General features: G+C 37.1%; 1 long non-coding RNA gene across 1 annotated transcript; it reads left to right on the top strand.

The window, feature by feature from the left end:
- Window positions 1-224: 224 nt before the first annotated feature.
- On the top strand, window positions 225-19,529 carry LOC115420009 (uncharacterized). The gene is made up of 3 exons (XR_003935492.1): window positions 225-371; window positions 13,467-13,476; window positions 19,519-19,529. It is a non-coding gene; the product is annotated as an uncharacterized LOC115420009 (long non-coding RNA).
- The last annotated feature ends 984 nt before the right edge of the window (window positions 19,530-20,513 follow it).

The raw sequence follows: 20,513 nt of genomic DNA, 5'->3' as shown, positions 1-20,513 counted from the left end.
AGGATAATTTCTAGATGTAAACATTTTCATTATGTAATTGTGCTTTTTTCACTCTAAATCAGGGGCGTCAAACTCATTTCTTCAGCCCAACTGGAAAAATAAAAATGCAGTTTTAACAATATTATGCATCAACTTATCGTTTATACATGTGCATTACACACAACGTTACACAAACGTGGTAACAAGCAGAATATGGGAAAAAAATTGGAGTTTGGAATTAAAATAAGAAAAATTTTTTCATTCAATTTGTCATTTATCCAGCTTATTGTTCTTCTTAGTAGTTCTTTGAGGTTCAGCTGGACTAGTTTGGCTTCAGAAGAGCCAAACTAGTCCAGTAGAACCTAGGTAAGTGGAGTTGTCACTGTTTATAGGTCTGTATGTGAAACCTGAACTAAAATGAGTTGGACACCCTTGATTGCAGAGACGATTTTCCAAAGACTGCTTCCCCTAAAATTATGAAAATTAAATGGTCAAATCTGTTCATTTGTGTTGACATTTCATTGACTACAAATGTGTAAGAACACGTTCATCTCACAGACGAGTTCGTTCAGAATCAGCTTTATCACAAATCAGCAGACTGGATGTTGTTCACTTCTCCTCCATTCCCATGTCTCTGTTTTCTCATTCGATCTCTGCTCAGTGCATTTGTCCGTAGACGTCCATGCACTTCAATGGGACTGAGTGGAACAGTTTTTTTCATTGCCTCAAAACTGGACGGCAATTGGATAAATGCCACCATGTTGTCCCGCCCCCGGACGCTCAGCGTCTCTGGGGGTGAATGGAGCTGTGGGCGGAGCTCGGCCGGGCTGGACGCTGAGCTTCCACGTGCTGATTGGAGGATCAGTCGAAAGGCTGAATGCCGTTTGATTGACAGCTATTTTGAGATCTCCTCCTCCACTGACACAGTTCAGTTTAATACCGTCGCACATTCTGCTGTGAAATCGAGAGAGAAACCACTATGAAATGACTTGTTCATTTCTTGCACTGTAAATAAAATACACTCATTGTACTTCCTTGTTTCAATTTAACAATTTCAACATTTTCTTGTTTCAGTTCCATAATTTAATCATTTCTTGTTCGAGTTTAATATTGTTATCTGTTGTCACTAGTGGCGACAATTGGAGCTCCATGTGCAGGTGTAGAAAAGAGCTTCTGTGGTTTCAAAGGTTCCAGTCCTACACCCACAACACACTGGGCCAAGGCCGTCTGAGCAGCTTAGCTCTGCTGGTCATTGAGAGGACACTCGTCCAGTCCCTGGAAAAGATGCCTACTTAGTATGATAAGGTCACTGACCATTTTTTAAAAAAGAAACGGAAGGACGAATTTATGTTTAAATAACTTGACAATTTTTTTGATGTAAGGCGACAATGAGCTTCCCCTGTCTGAAAGACGAGCAGCCGCCACTGCTTGATTGTTAATACATTCAGTGTAATTTTTCAGATTCAGATTCAGACTACTTTATTAATTCCCGAAGTGCAATTCAGTTCAGAGTTACCCTGCCTTATTGGACATCCAAACAATTAGGGACAAACAAACAAATGTAAAACATTCATAGCAGCATATGACAGCCACATACAGACACATTCACCTGTCAGTACCCATAGAACCACAACTGAGCAGTAAGTTCAATAAGTTCAAATCCATTTTGTTTGCGGTTCTCATCCCATTTCATCACTTTCTGGTGCTTTGGTCAAAAGTATTAGTTTTCCTCAACACAGGAGACCGACAGAGTGACTCACTACTCCCTCTAGTGGTCACATTATCTCTCAGACTGTCAGTAGTCACTTTTCCAGTTACCCTGAAACTGCTCGAATATAACTTGTACATAAAAATTTACCTAACAGAAAAACGACAATTTCACCAAAACTCTCTTTTTTCGATTGAAATTTTTTGCACTGGCAAGAGGTAGTTTTTCGGGCATAGTGCAAATGGTATATCACGCAAAACTGCAGTGGAAAGACTTTTTTCTGCAACTAGAGTCACATGAATTAAAAAAAAAAAAAAAAAGGGATGTTGACAGACGTTACAACAAGCAAAGAAGAAGAGTTTTAAAAGAAACATATGTGAGGACACACCAGGAAACCCAATCATTTTTTAATTTAACCCTTTCATGTGTATTGGTCCCTACAGTGGACAGCTACTCTACATGTGTTCTCTAATATATTCATGGGTTTTGTTGTTTTAGTTTGATATGAGTTAACACAGTGGACACTTTTGCACCATCACCATCTCATACACTGACATTCATCCCATTACTACAACTTTGCTGTTCTTGGTAAACGTGATCTGCAGTGACATGTGTGAGTGTAAATCAATGGTAATAAAAAATGCGCTTATGATAAAATGTGAGAAAACATCAGATTAGCTGCATTAAAAATGTTTTGATTTTGTATGTCACTTTCTCATATTGAAAAATTAAACACACGGTGTCCAGTGGAGTGGACATTTTTGGAATTCCACAAAAAAATTATGAAGGTAGATTTGTTTCTTTATTGCTTTAACAAAAAAAAAAAAAAAAAAAGCAATAAAACAAAAAATCACTTAAATCAAAGAAAAAAAGTGTTCAAATGCAATTTTTGGATCATAATTTTTATTTTTTTTTGCATTCAAACACTTTTTTTTAATTGATTTTTTTTGTTTTTTTGTTAAAGCAATAAAGAAACAAATCTACCATCATAAAAAACAGGTTTATTAAAAAAATTCAATTGCATTGTTTTTTCATGTCTAAAGAGGAATAAAAACACTCAGGAAAAAAATCTCGACTAAGGTTCTCATAATTCATGCATGAAAGGGTTAATACAGGATAGAGGGGTAATATATGATAATAATGCATATATCTGTAAATCAACACGATATATACGTTTGTTACCATGTTTACCGAATGACTTCTCGTGTCATCTCGTGATAATAAATAAACAAATCATCGCATTTGTAATTTAACGGAAAAACAGACATTATGCACTTCTGTTTTTTCGACATTTTTTAAATATTGGTAAAGTTTTGCGTTTATATCCAATGGAAAAGCGACTAGTGTTAATACAGTCTGTTGAGTTCATATGTTTACAATTATTAAATACATGAGCAATTTTGGCAGAACTTCAGAGCACTTTATTCAAACAGAATATAATTATGATTTGAGGTCATTTTTCATATTTGAAAGTAGAGATACCACATATAGCCTCTTTGAAGCAAAAGTATGACTTTATATTTCTTGTTTTCAGGAGAGTTCAAGGATTTCATCATCTTTAGAGAAAAAAGAGCCCTTTAAAAAAAAAAGGTCCTTAATAGAAAACAACTACATTACTTATCATCTACTCTTCTTTAACTTTCTCTAAATGAGATATTTCACCACTTCTCCGGTTTGGCCCAACTATTAGCAGTAGGTCAGTTTAATTCAACTATGTTTCCTCAAAATGGGACACACTTTCACAGCCAGGTTGTGTCACAAATTATTAACTTTCGGATAAGGCTACCTCATGCCCAAGAAAAAGGAAATAGGCTATTACCCTGCAGGCGGTTCTGGCTCAAAGACCTCTGATTTACGAGAAGCAATATTTTATGTTAGATAACCAATCACATACTCATTGTGGTACAACTGCAGACCTTTAACATTAACAGGCACCAAAGTGTGAATTCACCGACAAAAGCAATACTTTTTGTTCTATAATTGAAATAAAAAAAACAAAACAAAACAAAACTTGAGTCCAAAACTAAGAAAATCCAGAAATGTCAGTGTGTTGTAAATTAAATTCTACTTGTTCATTCCCTGTGACAGAACACGTATGAGGCTAATGTTCATATTACACATCACAAAATGACCGTTATTACTCTTGTATGCCCACTCTTTAATTACTCCATTCCAAAAGGAGACACACATTATATCTTCCATTAGTCACAGTTGAAGAAAAGCAATTTTAATGGCCACTGTTTGGTTGATGTAAAGAGTGAAAACTGTTGTAGGGGGGAAAAAAAAAAAAAAATTAACTGGAATAGGACATTATGAGCAGCCTTTGCTTCGCTGCTGGGGCCGTTACAACTTGAATTTTATTTATTTTACCACTGCTGGTGTAATGCTGGAAAATATATAGTGATTTTTTTTCAGTAGTCCTGTAATATACTGACACAAATTCCGACTCCTCCTCACTGCCTACGGAGCTGTCTGTGTATCTGTATTCCTGCTCTGCCCTGTATAACTATGATATACTTTATTGCATGGTTGCACTTATCTTCGACTGTCTGTCAGCATAGGGTTTTTGCACACTTTCCAGCCCAGGGAATTATGTCCATGTTCAACAATCATCCTAATCTGCACCTCATTTTGCCCAGAACCTCCTCCCACTAAAACAGCATGACACATTAACGGTGCCTTTGTCTACAAAACCTGGACTCTATTCTATAATGCTGCTGTGCACGCTAAATTGACATTTCCTACACTGTAAAAAAAAAACAAAAAAACCCCCATAAAAATAAAAAAAAGGTAATATTTCGGCAGCAGGGATGCCTAAAAAATACAGTTAAATAACGGAAAATAACCATCTCATAAAAATACAGTAATTTTCCATAATTAAAATACAGTTTTTAGCCCTAACTTTACATGAGATTTCACTTCTTTTTTTTTTTTTACTTTTTAATGTTTAATAAAGAATATTTTCATGTATTAAAACAATCAAATTACCTATAAATAAATAAATGTATATAAAATTTTCAATGAGACTAAGTTGTACAATCCACTGATAAAAACTGTATTTTTTGATATGATTTATCCCAAACTGGGAAATTAGTGTGGCAACAGCATGACACATATTCAGTAACAATATAATACCACAGCAAACTTGAGTAAAGCGAAATATAACATAACAGCAAACACTATACACTATAATACACACTATAATATACTGTAAAAAAAAAAAAAAAAACGGAAAAAAAAAAACGGCAGCAGGGGTGCCGAAAAAATACTGTAAAATAACGGAAAATAACCATCTCATAAAAATACGGTAATTTTCCATAATTAAAATACAGTTTTTTGCCCTAACTTTACATGAGATTTCGCTTTTTTTTTTTGTACTTTTTAATGTTTAATTAAGAATATTTTCATGTATTAAAACAATCAAATTACCTACAAATATATATATATATATATATATATATATATATATATATATATATATATATATATATATATATATATATATAATTTTCAGTGAGACCAAGTTGTACAATCCACTGATAAAAACTGTATTTGGACAGTTTATCAGTACTTATACATGTTATACATACACAAAAATACATTTATACGGCATTTTCGTTGTGAAAACTCCTGTAATTACAATTCAACATAAAAGGACAGAAAACACAAAAAAATATATAAAATCCGATTTGAAAAATGCATATAATTTATTGCATAAACAACACAAATATGCTTAACAAACCTTTTCAAAGACTTTAAAAAGTGAATATTGGTTCCAAATATTAGGAATATAAAATTAAAATTGTAATAAATTAAAACTATACTCAAATATTTGACATAAAAGCAGATCTTTACATAGGCGTTTTCTCCTGAAAAGTGCAGTAATCAAACACGGTTATCATGATAATTAGAGTTTAAACGGTAATACTAACCATCAGCAATTTTACCGCGGGTTATCGTTATACCGGTAATCGTTACATCCCTACCCTCCCCTCATTCTTAATGGTGATGATATGTTTTGTGGGCGGGGCCTAACTGGCGGCAGAAAGTGACAATTAGAGCTGCAACCGATTAATCGACTTAAAGTGATAAAAAAAAAAAAAATCATTCAACCACAGTTCTCCTCCTCTAATTGTAAATAATTTTATCTCGTTTTATTTATTTATTTTACAGTATTAAACTTTAAATTAACAGTTTAATCTCATGAATTGAAAATAAATATTTGTGAAATTACGATACATTTGCGAATGTATTTTAACTGTATTTTTTTGTGAAAAAAGAAAATTTCTTTAAAAAAAAATGGAAATTTTATGGTTATTCACAGTTACAGTTTTTTCATGTTATTTTACGTTTGACATGTAAAATCACAGTTTATTTTTGTCATTTCATTGATATTTTCCTGTATCTTAAAAATGTAGGAAATATCTGTAAAATAAACAGTGAAAATTCCTTTAAATTACAGATTTTTTTTACAGTGTACCATCTGCATGTGCCTTCGCAGGTTCTTTTGCTGTATGAGGAGATGATTCCTCTGTGCATAAGCATGTCATTTAATTTACAGCCCATACTGCGGTGGTGACACTAAGGCAACGTGGCTTTTCAAGCTTCGAATTGTTCCACATCTGAAGGTGGCTGATGGAGCCCACACCAAAAGCCAGCGTCCTTCCAGTACCATCGAAAGGCAAAGGCGTACGCTAGAATTTCCACAGTAATAACCTTGTTATTTCTGAAGTATTAAAGTGATAGATGATGCATCTCTTTGTTCTTTGCATTGTCTAAAGCTTATGAGGTGACATTGGTTAAGGCTGCAAGATTTATGTTATCTTAATTTCCCTTCATCTCAAGGTTCAGGCTTAGAACACACTAATAATTCTTCACTGACCTTCCCTTGCACTATGTTTGTTGATCTTACAATTTTGATTTCATCTCAGCCTATATTTTTCCCCGTTTGAAGTGAAATGGCACCATGGAAGATATTAGCATACATGGAGAATTGATTTTTTATGCCCCGTCATATGACCAAATTAAATTATCAATTCATTTTCTTCCGCTCATATCACGCATGCATTATCATTTATAATAATGTCCTTCCAATAATTAAAAGAAAACATGCCAGGGCTATACATCTCACTTAGAAATAAATCGTCCGGTGTCTCAATAGCAGATGAGTCTGAAAGAACAGCCGACTGAACGTGCATCTTTTTCAAGAAGAATAATGGGGTATTTTTGCATTTCTTTTGTTATTGCAAAAATGGGCTCCAGCTCCACATAGTAACAAAAGGAAGAAAGAAAAGGAGAGTAAGTGGGATAACCACTCAGAAAAAAAAATCCAAAATTACAATAATGGGTCATAACCACTGAAGGACTATTACTTGAAGATGCACCAGACAGAAATGGGCTTTAGTGTAAGAATGAAATCTGCAGCTTCTATGAGTGTCCCACCTACTGGAGAAAGTACTTTTCCTTTTTGTCTCCTAACTCAGAGGTTTTGTACAATTACCTTGTAGGATATAAAAAAAAAAAAAAAAAAAATAGATGCTTGATAATCTGGTGTTATGAAGCTAAACTGTGATGTTGATGTTACTCTCATTATAAAACAGTAAATCCTATTATGTTGCATTATTATGGACAAATTAATGAAATATTAAACAGGGTCAGTAGTGGTGCTATTTTATTCAACATTTGTTTTTTTTTGTTTTTTTCTTGTTCCAGCATATTTGCTGCTTTTGTTCTTGAATGTTGTGTGTTGTTTGTTCTGAATAATTTAATGTATCTCTTGGTGCTGCAATGAAATGCAACAGGAATAATCAATAACAGACTCCAAATTTCATCTCATTTTAGTGCTCGAAGAATAATAAATGAACAATAAAATAAGCAATTTGCTTGGTTAAACGTAAAACAAACAGCCTACACTATCTGGACGCTAAGAAGATGGGGTCAGTCTTGGGGGGGGGGGGGACTTAAATGGTACCTGTAGTGAATTTTAATTACTAGCTATTTCCAAATTCCAGTATTGCACTACTGCTGCTATTGTAAATACCGTACCTAGATTGACATGTACACTTTATATTCTGCTACATTTTATTCTTTATACTGATTATTTATTCTTATTCTGTTTTTACCATTTTTTTTCCTTTTTTTTGTCAATACACGAGATTTAACAAGGTGCGAGAGAAACAGTATCTCATTTCTCTGTATGTCCTGTGCACCTACTGAACTGACAATAAAAAAATCTTTGAATCTTTGAAAAGATCGTGTATAATACTAACGGTTCCGTCTGGTAACTTACGTCATAGCACAATGTCAAATACATGCGATTACTAAGTCACTGCTCCGTCAGTCAGGCATGGTTAGCGTCATGTTGCCTCCTTCACAGGCTGTTCCAGCTCTGGTAGGGATGAAAATGTGTTGGTTTGTCTGATTATCTGGGCTGTGGTGGACTGGTCAATGACCCCCTTCAGCAGAAACCAGTCTAAGATGACATACAGTGCTGGGTCGCATCCCGAGGACCATTGCAGAGTGCAAAGCTTATGACTGCACAAACAACTGTGACCACATGCTCTCCACTCAGTCTCGCTCACTGACTGCTGCTTGTTTACTCGCACTCATTCATCTGGAATCAATGAAGATACATCACTTCTGGCCGGCAATGGCTGCTTCCCATAGGTTCTGCCCCCACCCCTAATTCTTTTTACACTTGTTCTTTATTAGTCATTTTTCTTTTTTTTTTAACACAAAACAAAGACATAACAGTAACATAATAAACATAATAACAGTGCAATAACTAAACAAGCAGCATTCGGCAAAATAGGTAATTGTTATTATTCAAAACAAGGTTAACAATTGGCAGCTGTTACGTGGCATCAATGAAACCATGTAAACTAAGTCAAATTTTAGCAGCAGATCTTTTTTTTTTTTTTTTTTTTTTTGTGTCAGTACCCACATTAATTGTCCCTAAGAAAAGCAATCCATTTTTTCCACTTTCTCGTGTAGAGTTCTGCATGAAGTCTCAACATACAGGGGTTGGACAAAATAATGGAAACACCTTCACCTCAAGATGATAATGCCCCAATCCGTACAGCTAGAATTGTTAAAGAATGGCATGAGGAACATTCTAATGAAGTTGAGCATCTCGTATGGCCGGCACAGTCCCCAGACCTCAACATTATTGAGCATTTATGGTCAGTTTTAGAGATTCAAGTAAGACGTCGATTTCCACCGCCATCGTCTCTAAAAGAGTTGGAGGATATTCTAACTGAAGAATGGCTTAAAATTCCTTTGGAAACAATTCACAAGTTGTATGAATCAATACCTCGGAGAATTGAGGCTGTAATTGCCGCAAAAGGCGGACCTACACCATATTAAATTATATTTTGTTGATTTTTTTAAGGTGTTTCCATTATTTTGTCCAACCCCTGTATAGGCCGCACCTTATAGAAGCCGTACCTGAATATAAGCCACACCCACCAAATTTCAAAAGAACATTTTTTTTACATATATAGGCTGCACCTGAATATAAGCCGCACCCACCAAATTTTAAAAGAAAAAAAAAAGTACATATATAGGCCACACCTGACTTTAAGCCACACCTGAATATAAGTCGCATTCACCAAATTTTAGAAGAAAAACAAATTGTACATATACAGGGGTTGGACAAAATAATGGAAACACCTTCACCTCAAGATGATAATGCCCCAATCCTTACAGCTAGAATTGTTAAAGAATGGCATGAGGAACATTCTAATGAAGTTGAGCATCTCGTATGGCCGGCACAGTCCCCAGACCTCAACATTATTGAGCATTTATGGTCAGTTTTAGAGATTCAAGGAAGACGTCGATTTCCACCGCCATCGTCTCTAAAAGAGTTGGAGGGTATTCTAACTGAAGAATGGCTTAAAATTCCTTTGGAAACAATTCACAAGTTGTATGAATCAATACCTCGGAGAATTGAGGCTGTAATTGCCGCAAAAGGTGGACCTACACCATATTAAATTATATTTTGTTGATGTTTTAAGGTGTTTCCATTATTTTGTCCAACCCCTGTAAGTGGAAATCTATCCATTTTGTGGATTTCATCCACTATGTTTATCCAGTCCTCCTACATCGGTGGGTCAGGCTGGAACCACTGCCTCTAATTCATGTAATGAAAAGGTCCAGTGTGATGCATTTATGGCAGTTTTTTTTACTGAATTTGTGCCTCTCTTGCTTATAAGTAATACACAAAGTACAATTAATGTTGTACACATGACCAGTACAGGTACACTATAATGTCTAAATGTCAGTGGTGCACTAACATCACGTTTCCACTACGTGGTACCGGCTTGACTCAACTTGGCTTTTTTGCGTTTCTATTATGTAGAAGTACTTGGAATCTGGTACCTGATACTATTTTTTTTTGTATCTGCTCGGCCGAGGTTCCAAAACGAGTGTAGAGGAACTAAAATGTGACGTGTAAACACTGCAGACCACTGATTGGTCAGAGTTGTCACTGTGTCATTGCGTCATCCATGCACGGCGCGCCATTTTTAACAAACCAGATTTGGAAGTTTACAGTAAATATAGCGGTAGGTTAAATGCTACCATGATGACAGCCCAAAAAATGACAACATGGTCAGTTGAGGAGATTCAGACATTTCTTTTTTTTTTTTTTTTTTTTGATCGATGTATTTTTATTCATATTCAGTCTTTCAAACATAAGACAAACACTGAGACATATAACAGAGGTACAAGACGCCACAAAAATAAATAAATACATAAACAAACAAACAAACAAACAAACAAATAAATAAATATTAAAATGAAAAAAAAAAAAGAGATTCAGACTTTTCTGTCCTTGGTGATTGATGAAAAGATTCAGCGTGAGCTTGATGGGGCAACACACAACAAAGGTGACAGCACATGATTACGAAAGTTGCGCGCAGCGTTGCTATGACAACCAGGTACTCTAAAGTCGATACTATCCTGTAATGGAAATGCCGGTGTAACAGAATAACTTCCCCCCCAGACAACTTCCCCTCCCACCTGGACAAATCCCTCCCTCCACCATGGCATTGTGCTGTAGTGCACTCTTATTCTGAGAAGATTTGTTTGTTTGCTTATTTATTTTGATTATAACATTAAAACCAAACCACAAAAAGATTTATATATAGAAAAAAAAAAGGAAAACATTCGAAAAAGAGCGGGATGAAGTTTAATTTATAATCTCCCACCCCCTTACCCCATCCTTCTACCTACCCTACATTCCTCTGTCAGATCCCATAAGTAACTCAAAAACCCTACTCATATCAGACTGAATTCTGACTAAGCACAAAACACAAAAATGCCGTACATATCTAGGATAGACAGGATAGAGAAGATTCAGGAAGTACACAACTACGTATAATCAGGATCATACCCCAATGGACTAAAAGCACCTTCTTTAACCTCCGCCAGGAGGTATAGTGATCACTTTGCTTTGTGTGTTTGTTTGTTTGCGTGTTTGTTTGTTAGCAACTTTACAGGAAAACTGTTCCAACCATCTTTACCAAATCTTCCCCACAGATAGGCCTAGGCCCTGGGACCAACCCATTAAATTTTGGGCCAAGTAGGCCAAAGTTCAAGGTCACAGCAAGGTCACAAAATCTACAATTTTCCTATCTCTCATCATTGAGCCATTTTCGAAAATTCATAAAAAATTCAAAACGACTCCGATTAGCCTCCAATTTGATCCACCTGTAGCTTATAACAATATCTTGTATCTGGCACGACATTGTCCACATCCACTGTGGAATGTGGACTCTGTGGACATTTACATTTAACATTGAAAATCCCATTTACCGCACATTTTTCATTTCCATATGTTTGTGTCTGGTTTATATATGTTTTTATCTGGTTACCTCCACCAAGGAGGTTGTGTTTTTGCCAGAGTTTGTTTGTCGGTTGGTTGGTTAGTTAGCAAGATAACTCAAAAAGTTATGGATGGATTTTCATGAAATTTTCAGGAAATGTTGATACTGGTACAAGGAACAAATGATTAAATTTTGGTGGTGATTGGGGGGGGGGGGGGGGGGGGGGGGGGGGGCAGATCTGTCTTGGCGGAGGTCTGCGCTCTCCGAGTGCTTTTCTAGTTTATTTCTTTAGGACGTACATGTCTTTATGCATGTGATATACATTGTAATTGTTATAATATAACTTTGATGTAATATCTACCTTCTTCTATCCGGGGGGATAGTCGTTGACCGGGGGGTGGGGGTGGGGGTGGGTTGTCCTGTTACACCGGTACCATGCAGTGGAAACATGGCTTTTGTTTTCTTAAACTGTGATGAGTCTCGTTACAACTTGCTCTGGAAAAAGTTTGTGAAAAGACCCCGATCCTGCAGTATGTCCATATACATTAGCACAAAAAGTAGAGTGTGTATTGACACGGCAGATAGATTATCTGACTTAAGTCTGATTGAGTATGCAAATAGGAAGCACAGAATGAAGCTCCTGAACCCTTTTCCCTCGAGGAGATAAAATGTGTGAAAATAAGACACGATAACTCAATTTGTGCTTGTGTTTGAGACCAGAGGCTTTGCAATAAAATCAAAGTCATGACTTTAGACACTTTCGAGAGGTGCCAGCTGGTTCTTATGGCAACAAAACAATATTTAATCCATTAACAATAGAACGTTTTTAGATGTATTTTATGTTGCGTAAAATTCTGCTTCAGTTTAAGTGTTCCTGCTGGTTCAAATAGATTATGTTTACCAAGGGGATTACTAAGAAAAGCCTCTCACATGTTCTGTAAATACATCAGACATGTAACAACTGGGACTGTGTGTGTACTTTTACGGTGTCACACATAAAGGACGCCATTTCATACAAATGTTTAATCATGAAAGTTAAGCAGCTGACACTCCATATCTTCACCATTTTCAGTTTTCTGGCACAACATTTAGAATTTTTTTTTTTTTTTTTTTTGTCTGCACCTGCTCTAAAACTGTGCAAGCAATCAAAGAACATTCAACATACTTTTGATTTTAAGTATGAGATGGCTCTGAGGAGTTGGGAGCTACATCCCACAGGCACCGTGAAACACCTCAGAAGCCTAATGACGAGAACTGGTAGAAAAACGGTACAGTCTGCAGTGGCGGCGCCACCACTTAATTGCTCTTTCACTGAATCTGCATGTAAAGCCGTTCTCCTGCACCACAACTTAATGAACGAGCCACTGATACGCTGCAGTCGACTGACTTCTTCATGATAATTATAAATCACTTGGGTGTATACTGGTTTGGAGTACTTCCAAATCAACCAACACATCCACATCTGTGTGTGCAGTGTTTGTGGTTAAACTGGTCTATGAAGAACTATGAAGAACCTGCAGTGAAGTAGGCAAAACAGCCATCGCATTCGCTTCCGTAACATACTGTACGCCCGCATGCTCCAATGAATTTCTTGCTCTTTCTTCCACGCACATGCACACGTCAAGTCACACCGGTTTGTGCACACTTAAACACAGATGATAAACTGGCACCTGCAATCTACGCAGTACACAAGTATACAAATAACACCGGTCTGCAAGGAAAATGCTTCCAGAATAAAAGTAATGAAATTTTACCACGTGAGAGTCACTGATACAGAAAAATCAAGTCCAAAATGCTGGTTGGCTGAAGTTTCCAAGATACAGCCTTGGGTCAAAATGTGAAATTCAAGAATTAACGAGAGAATGGGTTTGACTCAAAAGGAATATTTGTCTCAGAGCTACAAGATCTACTTCAAAACACTGTCTGCACATTAGAATACATTCACTTTACAGGTTCTATTTAGTGGAAGATTTATGAAACTATTATAGAAATGTACATAAACCAAAATATATGTGTAATAACACTTAATCATATACCTTGAAAACATCAGCAAACTGGCACTTTTGTCATTTATTTTCCAATTAATCTTATTAAAATACGTAACATTTTGCACATTTAATGTCTGAAGCAAATCATTTCTAAAAAATTGTAGACCAGTGTTATTGGACCGCAGTTGTGTTTTGCTTTTAGTTGATAATTCAGACCAAGTTGCACATTAAACATTGTGCTTTTTACTTAAAGGAAAATGAAGAGTATGGATGGGAATCAAAAAGAATTTAACTGAATTTGACTTCTGCAGATTTGATCTTTTTTTAGTGTAAAAAAATGAAATTACATGAAAATGTTTACATTAACAAACTATCCTTTTACAAATAATGTGAATAACCTGAACAAATATGAACAACGTGAAATGTCTTGAGAAAAGTAAATGCCATTTTATCAATATTCTACCTGTTACTAAATGTTTTGTGTATTTGTAATTGTAATGTAAGTAGTAATGCACATGTGTAAATGATAAACTGATAAACTGAGGCAGAACATTGTTAAAACTGCACTTGTTTTTCTTAAGACATTTCAAGTTGTTCACGCCATTCAGATTTTTAAGAAAACATTGTAGATATAAACATTATCGTAATGTAATTTTACTTTTTTCACTGGTATTATTTTACTGGTCTGGCCCACTTGCGATCATATTGAGTTGAATGTGGCCCCCGAACTAAAATGAGTTTGACACCCCTGCAATAGAATATTAGATAAGCAGTCAGTAAATCACCTGAAATACTAAAAAAAAAAAAAAAAGAAAAAAAAAGCCCATTATCTGATATTGGAGGTGTTCTAATTAGACTATACTTAAAAGTGAGTGGTTTGTATTCAGAGCAGCAAAGCCACAAGTTAATTGGGGCTGAAGATAGTTTTGAAACACCGTATTGAATGTGTGGAAAGGAAACCTGCAGAGGGCATTTATGATGATCTGTGTAGTTTAAAAAGGCTAAAGCATCAGGGATTGTTTTAATTTCCCAGTAATCCCTTGAGTTAGTGTAATGTTGTACTGTACTCTAAAGGTCGAACGGATGACAGTTTACAAGGCCACCTTGTGAAATTTTGCTCGATGTTCAAAAAGAACAGCATTACACTGTATTAATAGGATTAAGGAGGTGTAGTCTATAATGTTACAAGTGAAGTGGTGCTCCTCTGTAATAGAATATAATTAGCTTGAGCAGCACTTAAAATGATCAGCACAGTTGTTTTTGTTTTGTATTGTTGTTGGCGTACCCTATACCTGCATTGTCTTGCGCCCGCCATCACCTGCTGCCAGTGGCTCATATTGGAAGCCAGCGGCTGAGATAATTGGGCATCATTGTAACTAGAGGTCGGCGGTGGATGATTCAAAGCCACTGGTGCAATTTTCCTGTCTTATTGTTATCGCATTATCAGTGAATGAAATTTCATTATGTTTTGATCTGATCACTCCAAAGACCAAATTAGAAACAAAGCATCCTCATCATTTATGTTTCAGGATGTCAAGCCTTTTCAGAGGAGCTGTTAACACTGAAGTGTTTTCCTGTCTCAGCTCTCTGCAGATTGGTATGAACCCACTCCGTCTGACGGTGTACTGTCAAAATACAGTCACTTCACTGATGCGCTTTGTGGATTTACACTCGAGAATTTATCACCTGACGAGCGAGGTTTGCATTATTCATTGAGCGAGGGGAGTGAGACCGCAATGTGAATGCCGACACCACGTCTTCACACTCACAGCCATATGACAGCATTGTCTTCCAGACGCTCCTGTTGGAACTCTGCTTTGTCTAGCGAAGACAACCTGTAGCCTCATTAGGCTTCCCTGCATTTGCTGAACACAAACAGTGGCGGAAAATTTGAATCGCCCTTTGCAGGAGTTTCTCCGATGCATATGTACACTGTAAGACCGGATAAGTTGAGTTGACTTAAAAAATCTGAGGTGACTCGTTGCCTTAAAACAGGGGTGTCAAACTCACTTTAGTTCAGGGGCCATATCCCCCCAATATGATCTGAAGTGGGCCGGACCAGTCAATTAACCCTTTCATGCATACTGGTCACTCCAGTGGTCAGTTCTTCTCCAGCTGTTCTCTTGTATATTCATGGATTTTGTTGTTTTAGTTCCATATCAGCCAACACAGCGGACACTTATGCATCATCCCATACACTGACATTCATACAACTACTGTAACATTGCTGCTCTTGATAAACCTGATCTGCAGTAAGATGTTTTAGTATAACTCAATTGCTAATTGTTATTAGACTGTAATTAACAGTTGTTTTTTTTGCATATCCTCCTGAGACCCAGCAATGTACTCTGTCCTCTATAGGGGACAAAAGTTTGACAGTTTTACTTTAAAAATGTTGTGCATAGCAAAGGACATTACATAAAAAAAAAGCAGTCAATCAATAAAAATAATTTTAAAAATTTATCTATCTATGTATATTTTCAATGTAAATAAGCTAAAACTGTCCATTTCCTGGGTCTTAGGAGGATATTATCTCCATGAAACGAGTAATAACTAATATTAGAGTATGATAAAATGTGAGAAAACAGTAGCAATTTAGCAGTTAGTGGCATTAAAAATGTTTTTATTTTATAGTTTTCACACAGTATGTCACTTTCTGATGATGATTTTTAAATAAATGTTTCTTTGTGCATGGTGTCCAGCTGAGTGGACATTTTTGTAACTCCACGAAAAATAGGTTCATAATAAATAAATAAATAAATAAATAAAAAAAATCAATGGCATTGTTTTTTTCATGCCTAAAGAGAAATAAAAACTCTCCAGAAAAAAATATTGACTAAGGTTCTCATAATTCATGCATGAAAGGGTTAATAACATAATAATATATAAATAATGCCAACTCCAAATATTTCATTGTGTTTTATAGTGACTAAAGTAAAATTACATTATGAAAACAATTACATCTATAAACTGTCATTTTAAAAATGTGAATAACATGAACACAACCATGAAAAACTGAAATTTGTATATTAGCTACTGTGTGGAAGTCTGGGGTAATACATGTAAGAGTAACACAAAGCCGTTGTGTCTCCTACAGAAGAGAGCTATCAGGATTATCCATAAAGCAGATTATCAGGAACACGCTAACACATTATTTATTAATTCTGGATTATTGAAATGGCAGGAGCTAGTTAAGTTACAGACATTACTTATTATGTTCAAGGCCAAAAGTAAAGCACTACCAGCTAAATTACAAGAACTGTTTGTCTTCACTTCAGAGAATGAAGAGCATCGAAGGAAAGGTCATTTCAAACACCAGTGTGAACAGACGACTGTGAAGCAGATGTGTGTGTCAGTGGTGGGGGTTAAACTCTGGAATTGTTTTTATAATGAGCTGAAGGACTGTACAAACAGATTCCAACTGAAAAAAAGTGTATAAAGAAAGGACAATGAGATTATATGAACAGTTAGAAGTTTTACATTTGCCTTCGTATTTGTTTTATATTTTGTGACATATTTATTGACTTGCTTTGGACTGGTAAAATGTTTTTGCATCATTTCATCAGGTTTACAGGGTGGGGAAGCAAAATTTACAATGAACATTTAGTTGTTTTTTCTCAGCAGGCACTACGTCAATTGTTTTGAAACCAAACATATACTGATGTCATAATCATACCTAACACTATTATCCATACCTTTTCAGAAACTTTTGCCCAAATGAGTAATCAGGAAAGCAAACGTCAAAGAGTGTGTGATTTGCTGAATGCACTCGTCACACCAAAGGAGATTTCAAAAATAGTTGGAGTGTCCATAAAGACTGTTTATAATGGAAAGAAGAGAATGACTATGAGCAAAACTATTACCAGAAAGTCTGGAAGATACTATTAAAGAAGAATGGGAGAAGTTGTCACCCGAATATTTGAGGAACACTTGCGCAAGTTTCAGGAAGCGTGTGAAGGCAGTTATTGAGAAAGAAGGAGGACACATAGAATAAAACATTTTCTATTATGTCAATTTTCTTGTGGCAAATAAATTCTCATGACTTTCAATAAACTAATTGGTCATACACTGTCTTTCAATCCCTGCCTCAAAATATTGTAAATTTTGCTTCCCCACCCTGTATATTTACCTATGTTTTGTACTTTCTGGATATGTAGTCTTGCACTTGGTTTTGTATTCATTTTGTGCTATCTCTGGATGTATTTAGTTGGTTTGTCTGACTTTATACAGTAGTTTTATAGCTAGTTGTGTACGGCTAACCATTAAGGCAATTATTATTTAGAAGGGGGCAGGAAATATAAGATTTTCTTCATCCTGCTCCTTTTCAAGCACGGGTGTGTGCATGTTTGTTTACTTGATGATTATTGAATGTTTACTGATGAAATGCACAACCATGAACGAAATAAATAAATAAATGGAAATGGAAATTTATAAAGAAAAATAAGTGCAATTTTAATATATTTTGCCTCTGCCTATCATTTGTAAGTGTGCATTACAACTTATAGATCACAATGGATCTGCAAAATACATCAGATATTTTAGTATCTGGCAGAATATTAATCAAATTGCACTTACTTCTCTTAGGACATTTCTAATTTTTCATATTTTTTGTGAAAGGCTAGTTTGTAAATTTACACAATTTCATGTAATTTCACTTTTTTTACACTATAAAACAGAGGGAAAATTTGGAATCGTCATTATTTGTTGGTTTTTATGATAGTATTTTACTGATCAGACCCACCTGAGACTAAAGTAGGGCTTTATATGGCCCTTAAAGTGAAAGGATTTACTGTTAATATCTTCAGTGTAATTTTTGCACTTCACAAATTTGTCCTACGGGCCAGATTGGACCCTTTGGTGGGTCGGTTTTGGACCCCCGGGTCGCACGTTTGCCACCTGTTGTCACACCTGCTGCCAGACGCTAGTCTGGTTTTGTCTGTTCTTTGTGTTTTTGTTTGTCACTTCCTGTTTTATTTTGTTAAGATTTCCCTCATGTGTCTTGTCTGTCGTCTTTACTTCCTGTTCCCCGTTCATCCTCACCTCTGTCCTGATTACCTGTCTCCGCCCTGATTTGCTCCACCTGTGTCTAGTTGTCTTCCCTCCCTTTTGTGTATTTAAACCCTGTCTCTTCCCCCTGTCAGTCGCCAGTTTGTAACTCTTGTAGTTCTTACCAGCGTCTTGACCTCGTTTGTTCGTTTGCCTGCCTGTTTTTTGACCTGTTTTGGATCCCTCGGCTTTTCGTCTTCTGCCTGCTCCCTGTCGGTTTGTCTGCCTCATCTGTAACCTGGTTTTGACCTTCTCGCCCTGACTACCGGTACGTGAGTTTAAGCCTTGTCCTTATGTCCTGTTGCCTGAGTTTTTTCCTGCCTGTGTATGACCTGTTTCCGTCCCTGACCTCCCTTTGCTTTTCCCTAGTCGGGAAAAACCCCCCTAACACCGCTCGGGGAGACGGGCTGTCGCCCTCGATCCGGAGGACGAATCAGAGGAGGATATCACCAACTATTATCCTCAAGATTCTGTCATTGATCATTATTTTTCACCTGTGTGTGATAAATAAACCTTTTGAATTATATTTTTGGCGTTTGAGTTCTGCATTTGGATTCAGTGTTTGTACTAGCACCATTACAGTACAAACTGGCCATAATATGAATCCAGCGGAACTCTCACAGGTCAAGGAGGAAATTCAGTCTCAGGGGCACAGGCTCGGGGGACATGAACAGGCTCTCCACACCCTACTCGATAAGATGAACCAGCTTACTTCCCAGGTGGCTATGCTCACTAGTACCCAAGCCGCGGCTGCGGCTGTGTCAAGCGAGAATCGGTCCACCACTCCGCCTGTTCGAGACTCGGCTGAGCCGAACATTCCGGCACCTTCCAAGTATTCTGGAAATCCTGACACTTGTCGTGACTTTTTGACTCAGATTCAGTTAATTTTTGATTCCCAACCTGTTCGTTTTGCCAAAGACTCTGTAAAGATTGCTTATCTGGCTAGTTTGCTGGAAGGCCCTCCTCTCAGTTACTTTAATGCACTTTTTGAACAAGGTTCTCCTGCTGTTCTGTCTTTTTCGGCCCTGGTATCCGAACTTAAGCGGGTTTATGACCACTCGGTTCGGACCCAGTTCGCAGGCCATCAGATTATGAGGCTGAGACAGGGAGAGCGAACCATCAGGCAGTATGTGAGCGCTTTTCGATCACTAGCAGTGGAGTCTGGGTGGAACAACCAGGCCCTGATCACTGCCTTTTTGTCCGGCCTTAATCGCTCTGGAGGCCGTGAGATGGCGCTCCGCCAACAGCTCACCTCCCTAGACGATGTTATCACCGAGGCTATCCGGGTCGCTGATCAGGAATCAGTCTGGCAGTCCATGGAACCAGAGGTCGGCTCTTCGTCCAGCAGGGGTCCTGGTCGTGAGATGTTACGTCTTCCTGCATGGTGCTAAAGTTTTCTCCAAATTAGACCTCCGTAATGCCTACCACTTAGTCCGTATCAGGGAGGGTGATGAGTGGAAGACGGCGTTCAACACCCCTAGTGGGCATTACGAGTATTTGGTGATGCCTTTTGGTCTAACCAACGCTCCTGCTGTTTTCCAGGCATTAGTCAATGATGTTCTCCGAGACATGCTTAATGTTTTTGTGTTTGTCTACTTGGACGATATTTTGATTTTTTCCCCAGACGAGGAGACTCACATTCATCATGTGCGACAAGTACTTCAAAGACTCCTTGCTAATCAAGTGTTTGTCAAGGCGGAGAAATGTGAATTTCACCAGCCCTCGGTGTCCTTTTTGGGCTTCATCATCTCAGAAGGAAGCGTCCAGATGGACCCTGAAAGGTTAGTGCGGTCAGGGAGTGGCCGACCCCAGCTTCCAGAAAAGATGTTCAAAGATTTTTGGGTTTCGCTAACTTCTATAGGAAGTTTATTCGGGGGTTCAGCAGTGTGGCTGCCCCCCTGCATTCTCTCACCTCTTCCAAGTCTGTGTTCAGGTGGAGCCCGGAAGCTGAAAGGGCCTTCAACC

The sequence above is a fragment of the Sphaeramia orbicularis genome, chromosome 5 (assembly GCF_902148855.1).
Source record: "Sphaeramia orbicularis chromosome 5, fSphaOr1.1, whole genome shotgun sequence".
NCBI lineage: Eukaryota > Metazoa > Chordata > Actinopteri > Kurtiformes > Apogonidae > Sphaeramia > Sphaeramia orbicularis.
This window is presented reverse-complemented; position numbering and strand designations above follow the sequence as displayed.